The 9262-nt window shown below is 41.5% G+C and overlaps 1 protein-coding gene across 1 annotated transcript in view; it reads left to right on the forward strand.

The window, feature by feature from the left end:
- Positions 1 to 2875: 2875 nt before the first annotated feature.
- Positions 2876 to 9262, forward strand: part of LOC143275309 (thialysine N-epsilon-acetyltransferase-like) — a 21884-nt gene continuing 15497 nt past the window's right edge. Inside the window, exon 1 of the mRNA XM_076579307.1 lies at positions 2876 to 3075. The gene's annotated coding sequence lies outside the window, so the exon portion shown is untranslated. The remainder of the gene's footprint in view (positions 3076 to 9262) is intronic.

Genomic DNA, 9262 nt, shown 5'->3' on the forward strand with positions numbered 1-9262 from the left:
TTCAAGTAGGCGTCAAAGCTTATGAACGATGCACAACATCTGCTTTAAACAACAGCAACAAAGGAATGAATAAATAAATGAATGAATAAAAAGAGCATGCACCTGACCTTTGCATAAAGCCAACGTGCGCCAAGAAATAAAAAGCAAACAAAAAAACGTAAATACATCAGCATAGATATGACAGAAACAGAAATGAAAATAAATAAATAAATAAAGGACAGTGAATTACAACAGCCCAATTTGCGGCTTCGCGAAAGATGAAAATTCGTGTGTTGTTCGACAGTCCCGACACAGACAAGTTCGAAACTGATTATTATGATATTGTATCCATATATTCTTTTATATAGAATTGTATTACATTGCTTGCATAGCATTGTACATTGTATTGTGTTGCATTTTGTCACAACTGAACACTGAGATTTCTCTGTGTGAAATCGCAGCCATTCTCCCCAGGGAGTGCTCTCCCCTGTGTAGCGTCATAGGAATGACTGGAGGGGGAGAACTTGAGAAAATAGTGGCAATTAGGAGATTCGAACCTGCGCGCTCAGATTCTCCCACACTGTTTTTTTTTTTTTTTTTTTTTTTTTTAACTGAAGAATCAAACAGCGTTCGTAATTGCAACAACACCCTGGCCACTGCAGAGCGGCGTAAAATAAAATAAATAAAGGTGAAATCTCTCGTAGTGTCATTTCGGTGGCCAGTCTGTGAAAAGGCTTAGAGTATGGCGGGTCTGTCAGTCAGAAGTTGCACTTAGAAAAGTCTCAAATTTCGTGTAGTGTGGGTCTGTGCTATTAGAAGTTGCACTTAGGAAAGTCCCAGTTAAATCTCCTATTGAAAGTACCAAGACATACACGGCTGACTTGAGTCAGGAGGTGGGAAATGAACAGATAAAAAATATTTTTAAAAAGCCCGGAGAGAGAGAGAGAGAGAGAGAGAGAGAGAAGATGCACACGGATACACTTGTTGCGCGAGCTTGTACGAAGCAACACACACACACACACACACACACACACACACACACACACACACACTCACACACTCAATCGTGAGAAATAAAACCAATCAGTGTCTTTTTTATATCGGCACTAGAGCTGATTATTTTCACCGGCTGAAGTGAAAGGCCACGGTCAAAGCACTCAACACAAAGCACAATGACGACAAATACAAGAAGTACAAAGATAACAAGAATCGGATCAACTCAGTCGCTGCTACAAAAATAGACATGTCCCATTGTTCAGCAACACAAAGCCTTCTATCAAAATAACACAAGATTAATAAATAATTAGAAAAAAAATCGCGCACATAGCAGAGACTGAATTTTTAGGATTGATGCATTCTCTCTTGTTCAAGTTGTCGGTCGATTTCGGTCGTCCCTTGTGTGTGTTTGTTTGTTTGGTTTTTTTAAACAGATAATAAAAAATGTAGTCTATTTTTACTGAAAGTTGTAGATAATATTTAAGCCTGTATTCAAAATTTTGATCAACTTCTTCTTCAGTCGTTCGAAGGCTGCAATTCCCACGTCAGTTCAACTACTCGCACTGTACACGAGTGGGCTTTTACTTAGTGTATCTGATGGCCGTTTTTATCCCCGCCATGTACTAGCTCATAGTCATGCTCCCAGTTTCCGGCCGGGTAGTTGGGGGATCGGGAGGGTGGGGGTGCGGGAGCCGTGGACTTACGATAATCACAGTGGACATTCATAACTGATGCGTTTACGATAATCGTAGTGGACATTCATAACTCAGTGATGCGCTTACGATAATCATAGTGGACACTCATAACTGATGCGCTTACGATAATCATAGTGGACACTCATAACTGATGCACTTCAACACACATGGGGCCCAGAGCCCTGGCAACTGACTTGAAATAAATGACCAAAATAAGCAAATACGTGAATATACTAAATCTAAGTGGAGGATTTTTTATGGACACGTTAGGACACTCTGACCATGGCCGCCGCGGCCGCGCAGTGAAAACTTTTTGTTACAAGTTCAAATTAAGTAAAAACATCACCATCAAAAGCTAGACAACCTGCCAACAAGACCTTAGGCCTACTCAGACGGAACCTGAAAGTAGGCTCCCAGCGCATCAAACAGCAAGCCTACCAAACACTGGTCCGCCCAACCTTGGAGTATGCCAGCTCTGTGTGGGACCCCTTTTTCAGAGAAGGACAATAACAAACTTGAGGCAGTACAACGCCGGGCTGCTCGCTGGGCGACCCATCGACACAGGAAAACATCCAGTGTGCAAGACATGATGGAGACTCTTCAGTGGTCTCCCCTCAAAGAGCGAAGGAGAAAGGCAAGACTGATTACTCGGAACTTTTATAAGTTCCATAGCGGCAGTCTTATCATCAACACATGCCGCAAGCCCTCTCAAAATCCTTCAGCATCCACGGGGACCCGAGGATCGCATCCAGCAGCGTACCACCTCTCCAACTGCAGGACGCTGTACAGACAAAAATCCTTCTTTCCTCGAACCATAACTTGACAAACTGGAACAGCCTTCCTGCTGAGATTGCCCTCAGCCCAACCCTGGAAGGCTTCAAATCCCGAATCTGATCACCTCCCCCCCCCCCCCCCCCATACCTCCCCCCCCCCCCATCCCCTGGCCCAGCAACCTCTACCTCAGGAAACCTCAAAAACACGCAACCCTCCCCCCCCCCCTCCCCTTATAGTCTACAGAATCTTCATAAAGATGAAGGCGGTAGTCAAGGGAAAGAAGAAGAAGACCTGTACTGCACGCGCTCTCGTGGTCACTGAGCAGGCACATGGAAATCAGTTGTGAACGTGTCGATCGATCTGTGTGCGACGGGCTTTATTGACCGTCGCTCGCGCGCTTAAGAGCCGGACATTTTCGACACATCAGCTGTGTATATAAGTACAGATCTGTCTCCACGTTGTCAGAATGCAAGTCAACAACAGTTTGCGTATCGCCGCTTTAAGAATAGTCTACCAACAGTGCAAATTTCCTTGTCATCTACGACTTGTACGCGCGTATGTGTGTGTGTGAAGTGTTCCAAGTTTTGCTGGCTACTTCTTGTGCCTTCGACTGAACAAGAGAATTATCGAGGTATTTTGTGCAAGTGAAAAAAGAGGGAGCGAGGGATGAGTGGAGAGAGAGATTACTAGTAAATAATAGTATCATCATTGTTGCTTATCATTATAAGGCAGTGGCTATAGAGTGGAGAAGCTCATAAAGTTATATATATCCCAGGCACTGTGAGTGGAGAGAGATTGCAGAAAAAAAAGGAACGAAACAAGGATTGTCAGAGTTATTTCCCTTCATTTCGGTCCGCTTCACTTTTGTCGATTCTACGATCCCACTTGCTCGAACATCTCGTGCTCTAGATCGATTAACATGTTTAAAACGGAAAAGCGAAGGAACTTGAAATAGAAAGAACGTTGACAAGCTTGATCTTGAGGCAAGGTGTCCATACATCGATAAACTTAGCTTTGTGAATGGCTTCAGTTCGACCAGTATGATTCAGTTGAGAGTGATTGTGTCTGGTGTCTGCCTATGTCACTTTGCTACTTCTTTCGCATCTGCCCGCCTTCATCAAGTTGAAGATTCAGGCATTTACAAAGGTTCCGGAGTACTGGGCAAATTTCACCTCAGTATCTCATTGATTGGGATAAGATGCTGTTCCCCCACCCCCACCCCACCCACAGATTTCTAGTTACTCTTTTTGTATACATTCTAAAGTGGGCAAGTTTTCATGTATGTTCCATGTCTTTCGTATGCATCTGACATTTGCCTTAGGTGAAGGATGGAATTTTCACTTCAGCACACATTAGTCCCACTTTTTCTCCAATATTGAATCCACAGTCAGCAAGAAAAGATCCCCAAGCAGAAGTTGATTTTAAAACTCACTTTCCTCTGTTACGTGCTTACAAGACACTTGATCACCCACCCCAGTCTTTTAGTATTATACCTACATATCACTGTATGATTGTGTTTGTAATGAGAATTTGTCATGGCTCCTGCATAAAGATTAGATGGTCTTTTCATGAAAATTTCAAAGCAATCAATTATTGCTGCTACATTTTACCCCCCCCCCACCCCCCCAAAAAAATGATGCGCATGCATGGTTGTAGACACAGTCTCTAAAGTCATGATCAGTATCTGGTGACAAGAGGTGCCTCTTCCCTTGTGGCAGAGAAGGCAGTAAAAACTGTAATACTGTCAGGAAAATCGCCAAAACTGGGATATCATGAGTAAAATTTTGACTTTTCAATATTTCCTTCCTATTCTTCCCTTTTTTTGTATCAGATGTTTTCTGTTATTTTCATTCTGCTGTGCCCAAGGTGAAGAGATGATGCCCATTAGGGAGAGACTTCAACATATCACAGGCAGGCCTACTTGAAAACATAATTAAACCTTTTATGGTGACCTTTGCAGTTAATCTCTTTCTCACAAACTGAATCACACACACGCACGCACACATTCAGACTCACTCTCTTTCTGACCCCCCCGCCCCCCCCTCTTCAGCTCAGTTCAGTCAAACTGTTCATAGAAGAAATATATGTTTGATTCTGTGAATATATAGATATATGCATGTCACTCTTTGTGTGTGTGTGTGTGTGTGTGTGTGTGTGCATGCATACATCAGTCAATCAGTGTGTGTGTGTGTGTGTAATGAAAACTAGCCTATTTGGAGAGAACACTTCAGAAGTGACTGAGTGAGTCCCAGTTCAGTATTGTACAGCTGATAATGTAGCAAGTGAGTGACATTGCTCAGTATCTCTGTGGAGACGATTGTAGTTTAGCATCGCATCACGTATTTTTGTTTCGTTAGCTGTGCCTGACCGGCAAAACGGCATCCCGTCCCTCAATGCACTGTGCATGACGTCATCTTCTCTAGCCCTATTATCATTATAATATTGCTTATAAATGTAACCCAAGCGCTATGTGTGGAGAGACTGAGATTACTGATTATAACCCACATACTGTGAGCAAAGAGAGATTACTGATTATTATCATTATTGCTTTTATACAGCCTACATCACATGCTCTGAGTGGCCAAGAGAGATTACTGATTATTATCATTATTGCTTTTATACAACCTACAGCACATGCTATGAGTGGCCAAGAAAGATTATTGATTATTATCATTATTGCTTTTATACAACTTCTGGCACATGCTATGAGTGGCCGAGAGAGATTACTGATTATTATAATTTGCTTTTATATTTAGCCAAGGTGCTTTGAGTGCAGAGAGATTACTGAATATTATCATCATTGTTGTTTATGTACAACCCAGGTGCTGAGAGTGAGAGTGCTGCAGAGAGATTACTGAATGTTATCATTATTGCTTATAAAACCCACATGCTGTGAGTGGAGATTACTGAAGGTTATCATTATTGCTTATAAAACCCACATGCTATGAGTGGAGAGAGATTACTGAATGCTGTCATTATTGCTTATAAAACCCACATGCTATGAGTGGAGAGAGATTACTGAACATTATCATTATTGCTTATAAAACCCACATGCTGTGAGTGGAGAGAGATTACTGAAGGTTATCATTATTGCTTATAAAACCCACATGCTATGAGTGGAGAGAGATTACTGAATATTATCATTATTGCTTATAAAACCCACATGCTATGAGTGGAGAGAGATTACTGAATATTATCATTATTGCTTATAAAACCCACATGCTATGAGTGGAGAGAGATTACTGAATATTATCATTATTGCTTATAAAACCCACATGCTGTGAGTGGAGAGAGATTATTGAATGTTATCATTATTGCTGAGTGGAGAGAGGTTACTATTATACTAAATATTATTATTATCATTATTGCTAAAATATAATCTATGTGTTATGAGTTAAGAGAGATTACTGGATGTTATCATTTGCTTATATAACCTAGGTGCTATGTGTGCAGAAAGATTACTGGATATTATCATTGTCGCTTATAATTTTATATACAACCCACATGCTAGGAGACCAAAGAGACAGAGCTCTAAAAGGTGGATGAGGGGGTGGGGGGAGATTCCTTACTGTTTACGAGGTGTGTGTGTGTGTGTGTGTGTGTGTGTGTGTGTGTGTGCACTTTCATTGCTTGCTTTGGGCATGCTAAGGTATGGGAGACATTGGTGCAGTTTGTCATATTGATACTTTAAGGAAGAGGAGATTGAAGTAACAACAGCAGCATCAGCAGTAGCACTAGTAGTGTTGGTGGTATTCATAGCAGTAGTAGCCAATGAGTAGTGGTAGTAGTAATAGTCTTAGCAGCAGTAGTAGCAATAGTAGTAGTGTTATGATCAGTGTGAACAGATAAGGCAAAGTTGACACATTTTTTGTCTGCTTAAGAATGTATGCTGCTGTGTGTGTGTGTGTGTGTGTGTGTGTGTGGTCAGAGAGAGATAGAGAGAGAGTGTGTGTGTGTGAATGCGGACAGATCTGTTCCTTCGCAGTCTCTCACAACTGAGCCTGAGAGAAAGATAGAGACAGGCAGACAGCGTCAGTTACCCATTTACCGACTTTGTTATCTGTTGCACTTGTACATTTCCTCCCTCTGAGAACAATGACTCGACTGCATCAGCAGTACTTGATGGGGTCAAAACTATTGATAGTGTCAGTTATCACATTCAAACTTTCCCATGTCAGTTTACTCCTTTGTTGAAGTTGGGCTCCTATCGGTCAGTGGCCTGTTTAGATGACTGGGGCGTTGTCATCTATAGATGTCTTTGGGCTATGCTGCTGGCCAGGTGTAGGGTATATGGATTTGTGACACCTCCTTGAGAAACTGAAACTGAACTGAGGACAAACCAGAAGCTGGGGGGTGCAGAAAGCAGTGATATCATATTATACCTCTGATTACATCAGGTGTCCGGTTCATGTATTCATGAAGCAAGGGTGTGGGTGGGGATGTAGGGCGTGGGGGCAAACACTGTAAAGATGTGTCCATTTACACAAATCATACACCGAAACAGACCCTGGTAAGAAAAAAAAAAAAAAAAAGGCAGATGATAATGATGATACTATTACTGATTATTATCATCAGTATAATGATGATAATAATATACCCCAGAAGATGAAGGAGGAAGAAGGAAGAAGAAAATGAATCAAACGTAACAGGATAAGGAAACCTATCAGTGATAATAATAATAATAATAATAATAATAATAATGATGATGATTATTAGAAGAAGAAGATCTGAGGACAAAGAAATGTTCCCATCGGCCCAGTACTTCTCAAAAACATATCACACTGACTATACTAGACATGTAGCCTTAGTCACCTACATATTGTATTGTATTGTATAACTCATTTTGTCACATCAGATTTCTCTGTGTGAGAATCGGACTGCTCTCCCCAGGCAGGGCTTGTCGCAGTACTGACAGCACCACCCTTTTTTGGTATTTTATTCTACCTGCCATTTTATTTGTTTTCCTATCAAAGTGGATTTTTTCAACAGAATTTTGCCAGGGACAACCCTTTTGTTGCCATGGGTTCTTTTACATGCGCTAAATGCATGCTATACACCGGATCTTGGTTTATCGTCTCATCTGAATGACTAGCATCCAGACCACCACTCAAGGTCTAGTGGAGGGGGAGAAAATACTGGTGACTTCTGGTGTGATTCGAACCAGTTTGCTCAGATTCTCTAGCTTCCTAGGCCAACGCCTTACCTTTAGGCCAACACTCCACCCATAATTATATGAATGTTCTCTTATTCAACGTCTTTTCACAAGTGATGTAAGACGAAATGAAGGAACAAATAAATCGTCAGCAGTCATTGGAATAATGATGAGAGAAGATACCACGGCCGAGAAGATTGCTGTTCTGGAGAAACAAGCTGAAAAAAAGTGCGCGCGCGCGCGCACACACACAACACACTTACGTAGTATCACTCAAAGTTGAAAGACCTTAAAGGAAGTGAAAACAAAACTGCGAAACAATTTACCAGACAAAAAAATATGGGTGAAGCCCTTAGCACTAACCTAATTTATTGCACCTATTTTACCGGCAATTTTTATGCATGTATGAAATATATTACCACAAGCAGATGTTGTAATCCATTTTCAGTGAATGTCGACTCTTATTTTTTGTACGTTATTTTACTCAGGTTTGATGCAGATTCAGCCCGTCACTAAACTAACGTACCACCATCTTAAAAATTGCTTTCTGTTTTCCATTTTCGTCCCACAAACCATTGAAATGTAAACAACAGGAGCAATAATTTAGGATGCTGTATGGACTTGTCTATCCGCTAGCGGAGAGCAACATTCTTCTGCAAAACCATGTTCGCACTTTCCCTTTCTCTTCCATTCCCGTTTGGAAAAGTCTGTTCGACAATGACACTGTGCGCCCTCTGTCGACGTTCTCAAGAAACGGTCTGACTGCCACTGGAGAGATCTGCCCACCGTGTTCTCACCATGCAGTATGCCAGTTAGTCATTCGATTGAGACGATAAACCGAGGTCCCGTGCAGCATACACTTGAAGCACGTAAAAGAACCCACGGCAACAAAAGGCGGGTTGTTACTGGCAAAATTCTGTAGAAAAATCCACTTCGATAGGAAAAACAAATAAAACTGCAGCAGGGGGGAAAAAATGGTGGCGCTGTAGTATTGCGACGCGCTCTCCCTGGGGAGAGCAGCCAGAATTTCACACAGAAATATGTTGTGATAAAAGAAATAAAAAAAATTTTTTTTAAAGGCCGTCAACAGACAATTTATTTTGCATCTGATTCCAGTTGCTAAGTTTATATATATATATATATATATATATATATATATATATATAAAATTATTGTTTTTAGGGCAGAAAGACGAACAGGCTCATTTATTTGGATGGGCCACCAACGTCGTACTAAAGTCATGTTTTATGAAACATTCTACCTCTTTCAGCATACATGAAGACTGAGATAAAATGACACCAGAAGAAACTTACAGATAGCCTATCGGTTCTGGAGGCAAGCTGAAAAACAATTTCCCAGACCATGAGAGAGAGAGAGAGAGAGATGGAATTGTCAGCCAAGTAAAATCATCAAACTGCAAACTACGCTTCCCTAAAATTTCCGTTTTCGATCTCCCATGTTTCCAATAAACCTCACGACGGGGAGGTGGGAAATACGTCATAATCGTGACGCCAAAATATTAAATACGTCACTGCTCTTGTGGGTTGGCTAGAAGGAGGGGAGAGGGAGAGGGGGGCTCATTTCAGCTTGGTAGCTGTGGGATAACGTGGCGGGTTAGGGGAGGCTGACAGTCCGACCGGGTACTCCTGCTTGTAGATGTTGTCTG

The sequence above is a fragment of the Babylonia areolata genome, chromosome 30 (genome assembly GCF_041734735.1).
Source record: "Babylonia areolata isolate BAREFJ2019XMU chromosome 30, ASM4173473v1, whole genome shotgun sequence".
Lineage (NCBI taxonomy): Eukaryota > Metazoa > Mollusca > Gastropoda > Neogastropoda > Buccinidae > Babylonia > Babylonia areolata.